General features: G+C 40.2%; 2 long non-coding RNA genes across 2 annotated transcripts in view; one reads left to right on the forward strand and one right to left on the reverse strand.

Moving 5' to 3' along the window:
- Positions 1–20,102, forward strand: part of LOC114671927 (uncharacterized) — a 554,342-nt gene that overhangs the window by 187,715 nt on the left and 346,525 nt on the right. The window lies entirely within an intron of this gene.
- The window catches only part of LOC144333947 (uncharacterized), a 56,055-nt gene that overhangs the window by 22,478 nt on the left and 13,475 nt on the right, over positions 1–20,102 (reverse strand). The window contains exons 4-5 of the long non-coding RNA XR_013403092.1: positions 14,889–15,100; positions 10,003–10,234 (exon numbers count right to left, since the gene is read on the reverse strand). This is a non-coding gene — a long non-coding RNA (uncharacterized LOC144333947). The remainder of the gene's footprint in view (positions 1–10,002; positions 10,235–14,888; positions 15,101–20,102) is intronic.

Genomic DNA, 20,102 nt, shown 5'->3' on the forward strand with positions numbered 1-20,102 from the left:
TGGGAGAAAAAAACCCAGATACTACTACAAATGCATCTAGGTACACAAACTTGAAGCCCAGGGGAAATGGATAAATTCCTGGACACATACAGCCTCCCAAGACTGAACCAGGAAGAAATTAAATTCCAAAACAGACCAATAATGAGCTCTGAAATTAAATTCTTCATAAAAAGCCTACTAAGCAAAAATAGCACAGGACTAGATGGATTTACAGCCAAATTTTACCAGATGCATAAAGAAGAGCTGGTACCCATTCTATTTTAACTATTCCAAAAAATTGGGGAGAAAAGGACTCCTTCCTAACTCAGTCATCAGGATGAAGTCAATATCATCCTGATACCAAAAGCTAGCAGAGACATAACAATAACAACAAAAATCTTTAGGTCAATATTTTTGATGAACATAGACACTAAAATCCTTAACAAAACACTTGGAAACCAAATCCAGCAGTACATCAAAAGCCAGTCCACTACAGTCAATTAGGCTTCAACCCCAGGATGCAAGGTTGGATCAACATACACAAATCAATAAATGTGATTAATCACATAAACAGAACAAAAACCACCTGATTATCTCAATAGATGCAGAAAGAACTCTTCACAAAATGTAACATCCTTCATGTTAAAACCACTCAGTAAGCTGGGCATTTAAGGAGCATACTTCACACTAATAAAAGCCATCTATGACAAACCTACAGTCATCATCATACTGAATGGGCAAAAGCTGGAAGCATTCCCTTGGGAAACCAGAACAAGACAAGGATGCTCTCTCTCACCACTCCTATTCAACATAGTACTGAAATTCCTGTCCAGAGCACTCAGGCTAGAGAAATAAATAAAGGTATCCAAATAGGAAGAGAGGAAGTCAAACTATCTCTGCTTGCGGATGACAATGCTATACCTAGAAAATCCTATAGTCTTGGCCCAAAAAGCTACTTGATCTTATAAAAAACTTCAGCAAAGTTTCATTTTGTTAAACAATGGTTTCAAATTATGTCAATTGTAAAATCAACATACACTATTTATCAACAACATCCAAGCTAAGAGCCAAATCTGAAATGCAATCTCATTTGCAGTTACCACATAAAGAATAAAATGCCTAAGAATACAGCTAACCAGGGAGGTTAATGATCTCTACCATGAGAATTAATAAACACTGCACAAAAAAATCAGAGAAGACAAAAACAAGTGGAAAATCATCTCATGCTCGTGGATAAGGAAAAATCAATATCTTTAAAACGGCTATGCTGACCAAAGCAATTTACAGATTCAATGTGATTCCTATCAAACTAACAATGATGTTCTTCATGTAATTAGAAAAAAAAAATGTTTTAAAATTCATGAAACCAAAAACATAGGCCAAATAGCCAAGACATCCTAAGCAAAATAACAAAGCTAGAGGCGTAGTGTTTCCCAACTTCAAACTATATTACAAAGTGACAGTAACCAAAACAGCATGGTAATGGTAGAAAAACAGACACATTGACCAATGGAACAGAATGGAGAGCCCAGATATAATGCTGCAGAACTACAACCATCTGAAATTTGAAAGGTGATAAAAACAAGCGATGGGGAAAGCACTCCTTATTCCAGAAATGGTGGTGGGATAACTGACTAGCCACATTGAGAAGAATGAAACTGGACCACTTCCTTATACCATATACAAAAATCACCTCAAGATAGATTAAAAATTTAATTTTAAAGCCCAAAACTATAAAAACTATGGAAGAAAATCCAGAATATACAATTCTGGACATAGGACATGGCAAAGATTTAATGATGAAGGTGCCAAAAAAAATTGCAATGAAATCAAAAACTATAAATGAGAAGTAATTAACCTAAAGTGCTTTTGCATAGCAAAAGAAACTATCAATAGAGTAACAGACAACCTACAGAATAGGAGAAAATATTTGCCAACTGTGAGTCTGATAAAGATTTATTATCTAGAATCTGCAAGGAGGTTAAACAATTTATTTATTTATTTATTTATTTATTTATTTATTTATTTATTTATTTATTTTTAAGATGGAGTCTTGCTCTGTCACCCAGGCTGGAAGGCTGGAGTGCAGTGGCGTGATCTTGGCTCACTGCCAGCTGCTCCTCCTGGGTGCATTCCATTCTCCTACCTCAACCTCCTGAGTAGCTGGGATGACAGGCACCTGCCACCACATCGGGCTCGTTTTTTGTATTTTTAGTAGAGACGGGGTTTCACCGTGTTAGCCAGGACGGTCTCGATCTCCTGATCTCATGGTCCGCCCACCTCAGCCTCCCAAAGTGCTGGGATTACAGGTGTGAGCCACTGCCCCCAGCCGGAGCTTAAACTAATTTACAAGAAAAGGAAACAATCCTATTAAAATGCAGGTAAAGGACATGAAGAGACACTTTTTCAAAGAAGACATATGCAGCCAACAAGCATATGAGAAAATGCTCAACTTCACTAATTATTAGATAAATACAAATTAAAACCACAATGAGATACCTTCTCACACCAGTCAGAATGGCTACTATTAAAAAGTCAAAAAATAACAGATACTGACGAGGTTGTGGATAAAAGGGAATGCTAACACACAGCTGGTGAGAATGCAGATTAGGTTCAGCCATTGTGGCAAACAGTATGGCGATTTCTCTAAGAACTTACAATAGAATTATGATTTGATGCAGCAATCCTATTACCGGGTATACACCCAAAGGAATATAATTCATTTTACCATAAAGTCTAATGTACATATATGTGTATTGTAGCACTATTCACAATAGCCAAGACAGGGAATCAACCTAAACACTCATCAAACATTAGACTGGACATAAAAAAAAAAGGTGGTACATATACACTATGGAATACTATACATCCCCCACAAGAAAAGAATAAGATAATATCCTTTGAGCTGGGTGCGGTGGCTCACGCCTGCAATCCCAGCACTATGGGAGGCTGAGACGGGAGGATCACAAGGTCAGGAGATCGAGACCATCCTGCCTAACACGGTGAAACCCCGTCTCTACTAAAACTAAAAAATAAAAAAATAAAAATAAAAAAGCTGGGCGTGGTGGCGGCCGCCTGTAGTCCCAGCTACTCCGGAGGCTGAGGCAGGAGAATGGCGTGAACCCGGGAGGCGGAGCTTGCAGTGAGCCGAGATCACGCCACTGGACTCCAGCCTGGGCGACTGAGTGAGACTCTGTCTCAAAAAGAAAAAAAAAAAAAAATGCTTCGCAGCAACATGAACACAACTAAAGACCATCATCCTAAGCAAACTAACACAAGAACAGAAAACCAAATATTGTACATTGTCATTTATTAGTGGGGTCTATAAAAGGAGAACACATGGGCACAAAGAAGGGAACAATAGACACAGTGGTCTACTTGAGGGTGAAGGGTGGCAGGAGGGATAGAATTTTTTTAAAATACCTATTATACCTTCTCTCTCATCATTGTTTATTCTAATTACGTTTTCCACAAAGATTAAGTATGAAAATAGAATTGTATAATGACATTGTGTCTTTTCTAATAGAAAATGAATTGACCATGAGTTTTTAATTTAATTTTCTCTTGCTGGTTTTGTTTTACCTTAAGCCAATTTGGCATTTCTTTTCATGATAATTTGTGAAGTGATACCTTGTTACTGAGGAGTGCATTGCTTTATGCTTCTGACATGATTCTTTGCTTTACTCATGAAACGTACAAGGAAGTAAGCTATCTTCCTTTGCTTTTAGAATTAGATATTAAAGAAAAATGGCATGCGTCGTATTTCAAAGGATGCTCGGTAATAAAATTCAAGGCAACATAAAATAGCATTAGGCATTTGGTTAGAACAGTGTGTACTCAGGCACATCCTGGTCAGTTGATTTTTAAGTAGAAAACAAAAAATGTTGGGCACACAAGACCACCCTGGAGGCTCATCAGAGTCCTGCAGCTGTTGCCTGTGTGAGACTAAACCTCTCCGAGAATTACTTAAGATTGGCAACAGTTGGTATGACTAAGGGCGAGTTCATTTTCCTGCTAGCTCTCTTTGTCAAATACACTCTTCTGTTAGTTTGAAATGTGAATATGAAAAGCATGTGTTTGTCGATGAGACAGGAAATATATCTATTTCCTAAAGTTGTTTTACTTATGAATTACAATAAAGAATTTTATCCACCAAACAGCAACATCATGATGGAAAAAATTTTCTACATCAGTTTTCAGTCTATTTAATTTAATCATGGAATGTTATTTATGTCATTGGAGTTTTTTCATAAGGATGGATTTTCACATTTTTATTTATAAAATTTCTCAGGCATAATTTCAGAAACTTAAGAAATATAACTAATTTTACTTGTTAGGATTATTTGAGTACCACATAATACATCATCTTGTGAGTTTATTTTAGTATATTCTATGACATGTAAGGTTATATTTTTTTCTCAAAAGTTTATAAGGAAATCTATACAGATAATTTACACAATTAATAGAAATATACATATAATCCTTTAGACAAACACATTTTTACATTTTATTTGGTTTTTAATTTACAAAATTTTTTTACGATTCAAGTTTTTAATCTTATAAAATAACTTGTAAATACCAGATTATTTAAGATTTATGTGTTCTTTGTATACTTTATTGTATTTTATTTGCAGCAATAAATATTATAACTACATTCACATTGATGTCATTGCATAAATATATTTCTGACAATTTCTTGTCTGCATGATACTTTCTAGCAGATGTAGACTATCATTATAACCTTAAGGAAAAGATGTTATTTCTGTTTCTTGCAAGTTTAAGTTAAATATGTACAGCAAAGATGGGTTAATAAAACCAAGAAAATGTAGATTTTCTTCATTTACCTATACACATTTGTGTGTTCAATAACAGAATATGACTCAAATTTGGTACATAGCTATTTCTCCACAGGGAATAGATCTCACCATCACTCATTAATTTGTATATAGTAGAACTCTACAGAAAAAGAAAAGTTACACGTTGAATGTTTATTAAAACATTTTGTGGTATTTATTACAGTTGTTCATTAAAAATTTATAATTTAAATATATTTAAATGAATGTATTGTGACCTGTAAAATGTTAAAATATTATATTTCTATTAAAGAAGAAAGATAATATTGTAGATAATTTATGAATAATAAAAAATAAAATATGGTATTAGTCTAGCTATATTGTAGCATTCAAATTCCTACCACTTTGCACACTCTGTATGCAACACATTACAGTTTATCTAATACATGTAATAATTCATGACTCTGTACTCATAATCTATGGATTTTTCCAGTTATTCAATTTATTGATGGAAATTTATGGATTCCCTATCTTCTCATCAAAATATTTTCTTCATTTGGCTTCACTTAAAAAAGAAAATTCAAGGGCGGGGGTGGTGGCTCATGCCTGTAATCCCAGCACTTTGTGAGGCCAAGGTGGGCAGATCACGAGGTCAGAAGATGGAGACCATCCTGGCAAACACGGTGAAATCCCGTCTCTACTAAAAAAAAAAAAAAAAAAAATAGCCCGGCGTGGTGGCGGGTGCCTGTAGTCCCAGCTACACAGGAGGGTGAGGCGGGAGAATGGCATGAACCCGGGAAGCGGAGCTTGCAGTGAGCCGAGATCGCATCACTGCACTCCAGCATGGGCAACAGAGTGAGACTCTGTCTAAAAACAGAAAAAAAAAGAAAGAAAATTCTAGTTTTTCCACCTCATTAATTTCTTCGTTTAGTATATTTCACTATTTTAGCTCACTTTCTCTGTCTCCAAATTCTGTCATGCCTTATTTTCTTCTCTTATTTCTCTCTTTGTTACTGTTTCTCTTCCTAATTTCTTCTTCTATTTATACTTCTCTTTCTGTATAATCATCCAGTATTAGAGTTTCTGATACCTTTGACCTCTCCATTACAGACCTTTCCACTGCTCTGTAAACGTTTTTGTATTAAATTCCACACAAATATGTAATTGACATTTCAAGATTCACACATAGAAAAAATGTACCAATTTTCTCTCTAAATTGTCTCTTTCAACAGTCTTTCCTACATGTATAAGTGGAAACACCAATCTCTTTCTACTCAAGGCAGGTATCTTGGAGATTGCGTTTACTTTCTTTTTCTCAAATCTCATAACCAATACATCAGTTAGTACTGTAAGCTATATCTGCAAAGTATTTCAAACTTCTGAGAGTGTGTCTTTATCCCACTGTGCATCAAGCCATGATCATGTCTTATCTGGAGCAACTGCCTACCTAGTATCTTTTCTTCTGCACTTGCTTTCCTGGTGTCTATTTTGGACACAGCAGCCAGAATAATTCTCTTAAGCTGTAAATCAAATCTGGTCACTCATCTACTCAAACTCTCCAGTGGCTTCCTGTCTCTCTCAGCGAAAAATACTAAAGTCTTCACAATGACTTACAAAGTTCTACATGTTCCAGGCTCCTGACACCTTTCTTGAGTCATCCCTTGTTAGTCTCCTTTAGATTTTCTGCTTCAGCTAAACTGAATTGTATCCTGTTCTTTCCATTGGAAAGGGATGTTCCTGCCTCAAGGTTTTTCATTTAGACACTATTCTATCACTATTTGTCTCCTCCAAGTACATGTATGACTCATCACTTTCAGGTTCTTACTCAGTTACTCAAAGATGTTTAACTAATCGTGTTATTGAATTGCAATTGAAACTAACCTCTCCAAGCCCAGAAATCCCATGTATAATTATAGCTTAAGTCTATTTCATAGCACATTTTCTCTTTACCATTCATTCATTCATTCAATTGTTCCTTTCTTATTCATTTATTTATTTGTTTTCTTTGTCTTCTCACTAGACTATAAGCTGCATAACAGCAAGGGATTTTGTCTGTATGCTTCACTGCCATATACTAAGTACGTAGTATTCAATATATAGTAGATTATTTAATATTTATAAATTAGTGGAACTTATTTTGTATAATATTCTAATTATAAAAGTACATTTCTTCTGTATCACATCAGAGACTACTACATATATTGCTAATGATATGATCATTATTTTTATTTTGTATTTTTGCCTAATTGCAAACTCTCTGAGAGAAAGAGCTATCTTATTCATTTTCGTGTCTCCACTACCATACTGGGCCACATTCCTTGAACTCAGTAGATATTTATAAAGTGAATTGGTGGAACCAATTTCAAAGTGCAGGTTAGCAGAGGTAAAAATAATATAGTGCTGACTAAATACGTAAGTGCTACTGAGGAAATGCTAAAAAGTAATCAATTTAGGTGGTATCAAGTGCCAATTTTTTTCCAGAAATATATAATAATACCCAATTCTTTTCTTCAGCTGACAAGGTCACTTTGAGAGAAGTGAATATATCACCCTGGTGTTTACTCTCGCCTACTGATACAGAAATTGCTATGTGAATTAAACATATTGCCAGGTGTAGAATGTCAGATAGATTCATAAATATAACTTGTTTCCTGCTTATCAAGTGACGGTTGTCCATCCCTTCTATTCCTCAGCACCAGATGTAGAGGACAGCTATGTATTCTGACCCCACACATTTCTACTTCGAAAGCACACCTCTGCCTAATCTGTTAGGGGTCATGAGTACCTCTGGGTATCACCACCATCTTTGTGTAAAAGCACTGCCATTTCTGTTTTACTACTGTTTCTGCCAGAAAGACCATTGCTGGCGGGCCCCACTATCTTCCTCTGGGTACAGGTACTCATTTGGTGAGTATTACTATGTTTGCTGCATACCACTTACACATGTTTGGCCCTACAGCTAAGGAGATGTCATGACTAAAGCCTATTGATTGATGAGTTCAGGAGAAATGCCTCTTTCCTATTTTGGGAATGCTCTGTTATACTTCAGTGTCTCGTGGCTTTAAGAAAGTAATTTTTACAATGTAAATACTTCCCTTTTACAACCTATCACAACAAGAAACTGAAGCTGACCAGTAATTGAAAACTGAGTAAAAATATTTTCCTGTGATGAAAGCTAGAAGCCACTGTTCCAATGGCAAAGTGTATATGGACAAATTTGTTCTGTCTAACAGCAACTTCCTTTAGGATTTGTTCTTACTAAGTGAAAGAACCTCATCATTTTCTCATTAGACATAAATGATCAATTTTCAACTCTGCAAAGGATGCAGATTTGGCCCAACCTAGATCCCATCCCCAATTCATAAAGTGTGTTTAATTATCCCTCTTATAAATGTCACAACTACTTTGTGAACTTGATCTCATAAGTATTATCTTCATTTCAAAGTTTCTTTGATGTTCTAAGCATTGAAGTGATAACTGTTGAGTAATTACTTAGTGATAGAGTATAATCACAAGTTTCTGTATAAATATAAATAATTGCATTATTCTTTCATAAGAACTCTAAGAGATAATGCAAGAAAAATATTCTGAATGTTACAATGAATTATGTCAGGATAATTACTTAATTCCATAAATTGACTTAAACATTTATTCTCAGTCTGAGTTTTGAATAACATAAAACATTAGAAATACATTTAGAATAGGCAATTTAAAATATTTAGTAGAATTTCTAGCCTAATTTCAGGACAAAAAGTTTTTTTAGTACAGTTTAATCCTTGATAAAGATGGTTTTTAAAAAAATTGATTGCTTTTACTTAAAAGCATATACCAAAAGGTAATAATCTCAGAATATGTATAAAATAGATACTTCTTAAACTTTAAATATCAATAAAGCACAGGGGAAAGATGTATAATATCATAAGAACCACCTGTTCTAATAAAGAGCAATGCACTTCCAGGTGGAAAATCTGGACTCATTTCACTCAGAGGTACTAGTCACATAAGAAAGGGGGCTCCTGGGTGCTGAAGATGGGAGCAGGATAAGCAGGACTGATATTAAGAGCACTAATCCATAGAGAATTAATAAGACATTGGACAGAGGTAGAATTTAAAGTAATTCAAAAGTACAACTTGATTGAAGAATCAACTATAAAGGACTCATGGGGAGGAAGATCCAAACATGAGAAAATGATACGAAAACCTAGAATGCAATTCAAAACCCAGATGTGAAATGAACACATGGATGTAATGGGGGACATTTCCTCAGGCTGCAGCATTAGCTACAGCTGTTTGTTTAAGGTCTCATTAGCTTCTACCAGAAGACCCACTGAAGAGCATGGTTCCCTATGGTTTCACCAATTTAATTCAGCCACATAATAGTTGTTTGTCATTTTTATTGTTCCTTTAGAGCCAGAATTATAGCTGCATAGGAAAAGAATATTTCTTTACTTATTCAAACTTATTACGTATGTGAGCATGGGTTGGAAATATTTACTTATATCAGTCCAATAGAAAAATCTGACAAATTGCAGTAGGATCTTTCCATGGTAAATGACGTCCTTCCACTCCAGCTCAGATTCTCAAAAGGGATCTTTAATACTTCTATGTCCCCAACTCAAAATTACTCATCTAAGCTATTTGATATGTACTCACATGTATACAACATTTTAAAATATTTAATATTTTAAGAGTACGTCAAATATCCCAATCACTATGCTACTTAGGGTATATATAGATGAACCCAAACTTAAATTTCTTATCAAAGAATTTAACATATGGTGGACTTATCATTTTCTTCCTATTCTGTAGTTGACTCTGAAATATTGCATATCTTATGTGGATGATTGTGAACATACCAACCAGCTTACTCTGCCCAGCAATATTTCTCCATTATGGCCCATCTACTAATAGGCTAAATATTTGTAATATAGTATTGCTTATGTCACCTTCTGTAAGGAAAATGACTGCTTTAGTAAGGAGTAGGCCGTGGCGGCCTCCTGAAGCAGCACGACTCAGTGGGTTTCGAGTGCAGGCACATAACCCTGCACATTATGTAACCATGCCATGTGAGGAGCATTAGGTGGTCACCCACATGAGCTTGTGATTGGCCCTGAGCCACTATTGTCTGTAAAAGGTATAATAAAAGCTGTACATAGGCTCACTCATGCCCAGAGAGAGAGTAAAGCCATGTGAAAACTGTCTACGATTCCTCAAGTGTTTTCCAAGTTACCTGCCACTTGCCGACCAACTCCCCTCGGACCTCAGTTAGAACCTGACAATTGGCATCACGAACAGGGTCCCGAGGTGAGTGAGCCTTCGTACCCTGTTAGTTCTGGGTCAGCCAGGTGGCTGCAACATGGGTTGTGGTACCCGGTGGCAGCTGTGCTGCTCGGATGGGCCTCAGTGGAAACCTGAGTGGAGGTAGATGGTTCCCCGCAAGCATGGAGAGGGCGCTGAAGCAGCTGGAAGTACAGCATGGAGAGGGAGTGATCTTTTGCCAGAAGAGTTGAATAGACACTTTTGACTGTGCTACAAGAAGTACATACCCAGTCCCTGAGAGATGCAGTGCAGGTCAGGGCCCTCCAGGTGCAGGCAGGGCACCTAGAGGCCTAGCTACACAGCTTAGAAAAAGAGATAGATACTGCCGTGAATGGACGCCTCCAGACACAGGCAGGGCACCTGGAGGCCCTGCTACACAGCTCAGAAAAATAGATAGAAGCTGCCATGAATAGAGACCTCCAGGTGCAGGCAGGGCCCCTGCAGGCCTGGCTACAGAGCTTGGAAAAGGAATTAGAGGCTGCTGTGAATGCAGGCCTGGGTCCCTCATCTCAGTTGGACACCCCCACTCATCTGACACCAAGGAGGAAGAACCCCCGGTTGTGCGCTTGTCCAGTGGTCCATCAGAAGGCAGATCATGAACAGCCATTGGGGCCCCAAAGGCAAACTCGGGGACTCTCCAAGGTAAGGCAACATACCTCATATATTGCCTATACCCCAACTGAGTTGCGGGAATTAGGCAAGCATTGCTGTCAGCATCCAGGGGAACCTCTGCCTGCCTGAGTGCTTCATTTGTGGGAAGAAGAAGCAGATAGTATCTCCTGTTCTGCCTCTGAGATGGAAAAGCTGGCCCCTATCACAACTCACCCCTCCCTCCATCAGCAGTTGCAGATGAGCAGGTGGTTGGGCAAGGGCAAGGTAGCCACACCCTGACTGAGTGACTATGGGCAGCCATACAGACTGTGGAACGACACCAGTGAAATATGCAAAACCGTGAGTAAATGGCAGTTGTATGCCGATTTGGTGCAAGTCATCCGAGAGATGAGTATGTGGCAGGCTATGTTTGACCTGAATACCCAGGGACCAGATGATGAACGTTTCACCTCCCACATGAGGAATATTGTGTTGGGTTCTGCACCCCCAAGTACCTTTGGCTCCCTAGCTACTGTCCTCATCCCATACGTACAGTGCTGCATACATAAAGTGACCACGGCTATGATGGCTCTTGGGGAAGCTGTCAGTGAAACAGAGGGGTCCACGCTGTAAAGAAGGGGAGGATATCCCACCTGCAGGGGTCCCACAATGGAAGAAAAAGACCCCCAGTGAGTGGCACACTCACATGTGTGGATAGATTTGATTTTGGCCAGGGTTGACCATAAGCAAATTGATACACAGCCCAATAAAGTACTCCTAACTTTGAGGAGACGTTTGTCTCTGGAGCAGCAGTCCCAGAAAATGCCTAAGGGGGAGAAGGATATTGCTGTGTGATCCAGTCCCACCGGGGGATGTAGCTCAAAGACTACTTGCTGCAGACAGGCAGAAATATAACGCCTTTTTTGTTTGATTAGGGAGCTGGCCGAGGGGCCCGGCTTGGGGGAACACCAGCTGACTGAAGGCCATGTATGGAATTAGCGATCCACTGGTTCTCCCACCAGCGTACGGTGAGTACAGGCACTGGTTGATACTGGGGCAGATTGCAGCCTTCTTTATAAGAACCCGGATAAGTTTCCTGGCAAACCTACTTACATTGATGATTATGGAGGCCAGTCAGTGAAAGTGAAACCTGTACCTCTGCTCCTTGGCATTGTCCATTTGGCTCTCCATTTATATGCTGTGTATGTCTCTCTCATACTGGAATACATTCCGCGGGTGGATGTCTTGTATGACCTGATGTTACAAACCATGGCCAGGGAATTCAGACTCTGAGTGCATGTGGTGAAGCTGGTGCTGTGTGGGCATATGCATCACCAGCCTTAGGTTCTACCAAAACCCAAGTCAATATCATTTGCTGGGTAGGCGTATGGAGATAACTGAGATAATTTAAAAAGCTGAAGGATGTACAAATAGTGTGTGGCACCCACAGCCCCTACTGTTGTCCAGTGTGGCCAGTTAGAAAGTCTGATGAAAACTGGTGGATGGCGGTGGACTATCAGGAACTGAATAAAGTAACACCCCCTTTGCATGCAGCTCCACTCTCGATCATGGATTCAATGGACCATTTGACAAGGGAACTGGGAGAGTACCACTATGTAGTGGACTTGGCCAACGCATTTTTCTCCACAGACATCGCCCCAGAGAGTCAGGAACAGTTCGCCTTCACGTGGGATGGGTAACGATGGACTTTTACAGTGTTGCTGCAGGGCTATGTGCATAGCCCCACGAAATGTCATGGTCTAGTTGTCATGGATTTAGCCACTTGGCTATGTCCAGAAGGGGTCTGCCTATTCCATCATATTGATGATATTATGTTAACCTCTGTTTCTCTTGCGGATTTAAAAGTGGTAGCACCCCTCTTACGGCAACATTTGGCAGCATGTGGTTGGGCCATCAACAAATTCAAGGTCCAGGGGCCTGGATTATCTGCCAGATTCTTAGGAGTTATCTGGTTGAGTAAAACAGAAGCCATCCCAGAGGCTATCACTGATAAGATTCAGGCGTATCCCCAGCCCACCATGGTGAAGCAGCTGCAAACTTTTGTGTGCCTCCTGGGATATTGGCAGGCATTTGTGTCCCATTTAGTTCAAATGATAAAATTGTTTCATATGTTAACAAAGAAGGGAGCTACCTGTGATTGGGATGATGCAGCTGAGACCACCTTCCTGGCAGGCAGTCAGGCTATTCAGAAGGCACAAGCTCTTTGGGTAGTTTACCAGAGGTGCCCATTTGAGCTGGGCGTGCATGTGAGCACAGATGGTTTTGGCTGAGGCCTGCGGTAGCTCACAGAGCACTTGAGAATGCCAGCAGGCTTTTGAAACTATGGAAGAGAGCTGACCTCCACTATTCCCTGATAGAGTAACAGCTGTGTTTGGCACCCTTCAGGCTTGTGAGAGTGTGACAGGATGGGCTGCCATCATCATGTGGATGACTTATTAGATAGCAGGATGAGTGAGTTCATGGGTAACAGACCCCTGGACTGGAATGGCACAGACATCTACTTTGGCAAAGTGGGGCGCCTACTTGGAGTAGTGGAGTATGCTGAGTACAAGTCCCTTAGTAGCAGAGCTGCAAGAGATCTTGGGACCAGTAGTCCTAATGCAAGATAAGTTCACTGGGCTTGAGGCACCCCTAGACCCTGAGCCTTCACCATTTAAGGAAAGGCATCCCCCTCATTCCTGATGGGGCATGGTACATAGATGTGTCTAGCTGAGGTGCTACTGTTGCCTGTATCACTGTTGTAGCCCAACCTAGTACTGACACCATATGGTTTGAAATCAGGTGTGGACAAAGTAGCCAATGGATTGAACTTAGAGACGTATGGATGGTAATCACCCAGGAGGTGACACCTATGGTAATCTGTACCAATAGCTGGGTGGTCTACTGAGGCTTAGCCTTGTGATTAACTACCTGGAAAACACAGAAGTGGCTAGTTAGTCACCAACACATTTGGGGCCAAGCCATGTGGCAAGACTTCCGGGAAACTGGACATCAGAAAGAGGCAACTATTTATCATGTGTCATGCCATATGCCTTTACCCCGGCAATGATGAGGCAGATGCCTTGGCCAAGTTTCGGTGGTTAGAGTCAGTACCTAGACATGATGTGGCCTTGTGGCTACACCAGAAACTGGGACATGAGGGGGGTAAACTGATGCAACAGGTCACTAAGCCCTGGGGTCGGTCTCTGCCCACACAAGACATTTGAGAAGCTTGCACATGCCTGGCATGTGCTCAGGCATACCCTACACGGAGGCAGGTGCCCATTGTTACACAATAAGTAACAATAGGGTGAGTGGCCTTGACCAGGTGGCAAGTAGACTACACTGGGCCCCTGCCAAATGCAGGGGTGGCCAACCAACAGCATGCCATCCAGGCCCTGAAACACTTATGTGCCCTGTGTGGTCACCCTCTGGCTGTTGAGAGTGATAGGGGAACACATTTCACTGGAAAATAGGTAAAACAATGAGCACACTACATGGTCAAAAAGTAGGGATTCTATGTGTTATACAACCCGCAAGCTGCAGGTAGGGTTAAGTGATGTAACAGGCTCTTGAAGAATGGGTTACACTTGCATGTCACATTCTGTCTTTGTGGGGCTGGAGTTCCAGGCTGGACCCGGTGCTCCAAACCTTGAATGAATGGCCATGGAAAGGTGACCCTTCCCCAGTGGAGGCTTTGTTACACCAGGCTGCTATCCACATTTAGTTTCAGATGCATACCAAGGATGGCCTCCTCCAACCAGGTATGGGGATGAGTGGTAACCTGTTGTTGCCTGCCCCAGTGCCCCTACAGGTAGGGGAACAGAAAACCTGGCCGTGACCATGGACCTTCCAAGCCCTCACTGCCAGTGGCTGGCCATCATAGCTCCCTGAGGGGAGGACCTATAGTATGACTTTCATGTCACTCCTTGGGTGTTCAATGCATGGCCCCCATGGTTGACTGTTCATAGGGAATAGCCAGGGAAGGAACCCTCCTCCAGAGGACATATGTATGACAGTCTATGTGGCTTGTTATGATCTCCCCCATGACTTTGGCATAGATACAGGACCTAAAGGAACCATGGGGAGCTGAGAAGCTATGGTACCATTGCCCAGGGCAGAAGCCCTTGGAGGCTGCATTGTTATCCAGGGATGAAAGGTTAGCCTGTATTTTGTCTGAGGGGTGTGATTTACCTCCATCAGTACCCGTGTCTTCTCTGTCATTTCAACCATAGGTTAACATGCTCCAACTGCATTGTGGACTGGCACCACACCTATGCGGAGGTGACCAAGGTTTCTAACTGTTGGATCTGTGCCTCCCTTCCAGCAGCAGCTGCAGATGGCTTGCCTTAGCACATATATTCAGTGCCTGCAGAGAACTGGACATGGCTGGAGACTTGGGGTTCCATGGCCAATGCCTGGAATGCAATGTGACAAGCTTTGAACAAAGGATCCACAAGACCCATGGTATACTTGCCCCCTGACTGGCCCATAGCATTTATGATGTCTGGGGCTGGCTAGTGGGGAAATATGTGGTAGCCCCAGCCGAGGAACCACAGTGCATAGAGCAACACGGGCAACACCACTGTAGGGCGGGTACCCATCACAGCCTGTGTAAACATAACACACGTTGCCACACTGAAGGTACGGTGGAACAAGTGGCCCCTCCAAGGTCAGGCCCCGATGGATTTTGTGCCCCCTGGGAGTTTATGGGTCTCTGGGGACAAAGGGTGGCTTACTTACTTACCAGTGGATTGAACTGGATGGTGTACCTGAGGGTGGCCTTATGTACCTGCCACTGTCCTCCCCATGTTGCCCAGATGCCCACATAACTGGGAGGAGGTACAACACACTTGGTTTTTGTGAGTGTGATGAGCCCCCTCGTGGTTATATCCCTTGGCAATGACTATCTGGAGCAGGTGCTGTAACAGTAGAAGCACAAGTTACTGTTCTTGCAGAGCACACTGCTCAGATTCTAAATTACACCTGAGTGGTCCTCCTCCTGTTAAAAGTTGAGGTTGATCAGGTCAGAAAGGTGATATTACAAAACCAAATGGCCTTAGACATAATAACTGCTGCCCAAGAAGGCACCTGTGCCTTTTTAGGAACACAATGTTGTACCTTTATCCCTGACAATTGGCAGAACATAACAGCAGCCCTGCAAAGGGTCTCACGGGACAGTAAGGTGCTCAAGAGCTTTACTGACAACTCCCTGCAGAGATGGTGGGAATCCCTAGGCTCTGGCCTACATTGGGCCTTAATAGTCATAAGTTGCATAGCTTGGATCCTAGTAGTGAGCTGTTGCTCTCTGTATTGCTGTTGTGGGTTATGGATTCAGGGCTTCGCCCTAATGGCTCGTGTCCCTGCCCATAGGACAACCTCAGCCTAGAGAGTGGGGTGTAAGGGAATGGCTGTGCTTTAATCAGGAGTAGGCTGAAGCAGCCTTCCAGTGCAGCATAACTCAGCAAGTTTGGAGTTCAGGCATACAATCCCACACATTATGTAGCCATGCTATGTGAGGCACATTAGGTGATCACCCATGTTAGCTCTTGCTTGGCTTGGAACTATTATTGTCTGGAAAAGGTATAATTATCCTGATAACACCATACATATGGCTTGCTTGTGCTCAGAGAGTAAATCCATGTCAAAACTGTCTATGATTCCTTGAGTGTTTTTCCAGCTACCTGCCACTTGCCCACTCAGTTAGAACCTGGCACACTCCATCCTGAGAACCTTCATTGTCTTCTCACTGACTGAACCCTGAAGACCATATTTAATCTTCAAGGCCTTTCACCCTCAAGTCCATGTTTATATTTTCAGACTAATCTGCCTATTACTTACCCATAAACATTTCATCTAAGGAAAAAATTTCTTTTTATTATTTGAAACTACAGATGCTTAATGCTCATTCTCTTTTTAACAATAGCATGTTAATCTACTCATAGTCCCTTTATGTATTTTGATTTTTTGTGTGTGGCAAAATATATATAACATGAAATTAGCATTGCAACCATTTTAAGTATACAATTCCTTGGTATTAGCTGCACTTAGAATCTTATACAACCACCACCACCATCTGTTTATAAAATGTTTTCATTATCCCAAACAGAAACTTCATAACCATTGAGCAAAACCCTCAATCTTCAATCCCATGGCGCTTGGTAACCTCTCATCTACTTTCTGTCTTTACGAATTTTCCTGTTTTAGATATTTGATGAGTGGCATCATATGATATTTTTCCTGTTGTGTTTGGCTTATTTTACTTAGCATAGTATTTTCAAGGATCATACATATTATAGGATGTTTCACTATTTTAAGGCTAAATAACACATCATTTATATACACCACCTTATGTTTATATATTCATCTGTTGATGAATACTTGGGTTATTTCAATTTTGTGGCTATTGTAAATAATGCGGCTATGAACATCAGTGTCAGAAATCTCTTTGAGAACCTACTTTAAATTATTTTAGATATATACCTAGAAGTAGAATTGCTGTATCATGTGTTAATTTTTGTTTGTTTGTTTTGAGGACTAACACACTGTTTTCTGTAGTGGCTGCAACCATTTTACATTCTCAACCACAGTGCACAAAGTTTCCAATTTCTCTATATCCTCATCAACACTGACATACAAGTAACTGCATGAGTGACTGTTTTCATATTCTTTGGGTATATACTAGGAGTGGAATTGCTTTGTCATACAGTAATTCTGTGTTTAGGTTTTTAAAAAAACTTCTAAACTATTCCACATAGGGGCTTCTCCATTTTACATTACCACTAACACAGTATCTTCATGGACTTGCCCAAACTTGATATTTTCATTTTATGTTTTTTAAATTTTTTTAAGTTGTTGAAATGATGCAGAATTTTTCTCAGCCATTTTGCCAGCTTGAGACCTCCGGCTGGAGATTTCCAGCCAGCAGTGCCCCTGCTTGACCCACATTCTCCACAGGAGGTGCCCCAACCACTCAGCCACTGGGCCACACCTGGCTTTCACTCTGGCATGAATCCTGCAGCCACCATGATTATGAGCTCAGCCCCCAGATGAAGAGGGTGTATAGGCAAGTGAGTGAAGGGTCTGGCCAGCTGCTTCAAGTATTGGCACAGGAGTGGGCTCCATGCAGAGCTTACAGCCTGACCAAGCATGTTGCAAGTGACTTCCATGGTGGACTCTAGCATCTAGACAAGGGGAACATGAAGGCACTCAAGCAGGGAAGCCCATGACCCAGAAGTCCCAGACTGGGTGTTACAGTGTGAATAATAACTCTTTTAGTCCCACTGTCCACAGCCCAAGGCACAGTGGCAAGTTAACAACTCAGTCCCGTCACACTGCTCTGGCCTGAGGCATCTGGATTGGCTCAGCCCCAGCACTGCTTTCCATGGAGTGGGGCAGTTCCCTTCTGCTTGCAGAGGTTGGAGGGCCACAGTGTTACTGCTTTCTTTGTACCTGTGCTCAGCCAGGTGCCAAGTTCTTGTTCGGAGTCCAAGAAGAATGAGCTTATGCTGACAATCAAAGGGTGAGGAGAGAGGATAAAAGTTTCACTGAGCGATGAAAAAGCTCTTAGTGAAGAGGGAATGTGGTCAGGTGGTCTCTCCCTCAGTGTGGCTGGGTCTGGGGCTTTTATGGGCCCAGAATGTGAGAGTGCTGTGCTGATTGGTTTATGAGTATGCAAAGAGGCTAAAACAAAGGCATCATTCAAAGGTGCACATGACAGTGTAAAAAAGCAATTAGAGAAGGATAGGTATATGTAAAATAGGTGAAGGGTGGGGATCAATCTAAGAAAAGTGCACCAAATGGGGATAGAGGCACTCAATCTGGTCTGTGGATTTACCCAGGACTTGTAGTTAGGCTTCAAACTGCCTTCAACTTGAAGGTTGGGTTTCCCTGGGACCCACTCCTCTCTGCCTAGGATTTGTCTACCTCCTGCCTGTATTGATGTCAATAACCATCTTAGGAGATGAAGTGTGAGTGGTTTCTCATTGAGGTTTTAATTTGCATTTCTGTAATGACTAGAGATGTTGAAAATATTTTCATGTTCTTATTAAGCATTTGTTTGTCTTGTATGGAAAAATGTCTATACAAGGCTTTTGCCTAATTTTCTTTGGGTTTTTGTCATTTTGTTCTTGAGCTGTAAGAGTACTTTATTCAATATATTAAGCTCTCAAAAAATATACAATGTATAAATACTTTAAATCCTTAATAAGTTTTATTTTCACTTTCTTGATAATTTTGTTTGATGCACTAAAGTTTTCAATTTTTATGAATCTTAATTCATCTGTTTTCACTTATGTTGCTTGTTTTCTGGCGATATATCAACAAATCTGTTGTTTTATCCAGGGACATAAAGTTTTATGCCTAGGTTTTCTTCTGAGGATTTTATGGGTTTAGCTCATACATTTGTTGATTTTTGTATAAGGTGTAAAGTGGGGTTCAACTTAAATCTTTTTCTTGTGGAAATGCAGTTATCTCAGTATTATTTGTTGAGGATAGTTCTCCTTCCCACTGGGAAAGATAACTATATTTAAAAAAAATCAATTGTCCATATATCTGAGGGTTTATTTCAAGACTTTTAATTCTATTGAGTTGTATATTCTTTCTAATCTTTGTGCCAGTATCACACTGCTTTGATTATTGTAATAAGTTTTGAAAATGAGAAAGATGAATCCTCCTTTTTTTTTTTCTTTTTCAAAATTGTTGTGGCTTTTTTAAGCTCTTTGGAGTTCCGTATGAATTTGAGAACAAGCTTTTTCGTTTAGCCCTAAATGACTGTTAAATTTTTGATAGAGAGTGCATTCAGGCCAGAGCTTGCTTAGGGTGGTATTGACACAAAAATATTGTCTTCCTACCAATGAACATAAAATATCTTTGCATCTGCAGTATTTCGTACTCTGCAGTGGTATCAGAATAACACGGGACTCATGGAATGAGTCAGGTTGTGTTTTCTCTTCTTCTATTTTGTGTAAGCATTTCAGGAATATTAGTGTTACTTTAAAAATGTTTAATAAAGGTCACAGTAAAATCTTTTGATCCTGGACTTTATTGGGAGGTTTTTGATAACTGATTCAGTCTCTTATTGTAGATCTGCAGTTCTCTATTTATTCTGAGTCAGTTTGGACAATTTGTGTGCTTGTGAGAAGTTTCTATTTCATCTAGATTGCCTATTGTTTGAGATACATTTATTCATAATATATTCTTATAATCCTTTTTATTATTATAAAGTCAATAATTGTACCCCACTTTCATTTCTGATTTTAGTTATTTTTGTCTTTTTTGATTTGTCAGTCTGGCTAAAGCCTTGTTAATTTTTTAAAAAGTATTTTCAAAGAACCAACTTTGGTTTCTTTTTTTGTATTTACGTTTTTTCTTTTTATCTCCACTGTATTCTTATTTTTGTTTATTTATTTGTTTTTTGGT

This window comes from Macaca mulatta, chromosome 13 (genome assembly GCF_049350105.2).
Source record: "Macaca mulatta isolate MMU2019108-1 chromosome 13, T2T-MMU8v2.0, whole genome shotgun sequence".
Classification (NCBI taxonomy): domain Eukaryota; kingdom Metazoa; phylum Chordata; class Mammalia; order Primates; family Cercopithecidae; genus Macaca; species Macaca mulatta.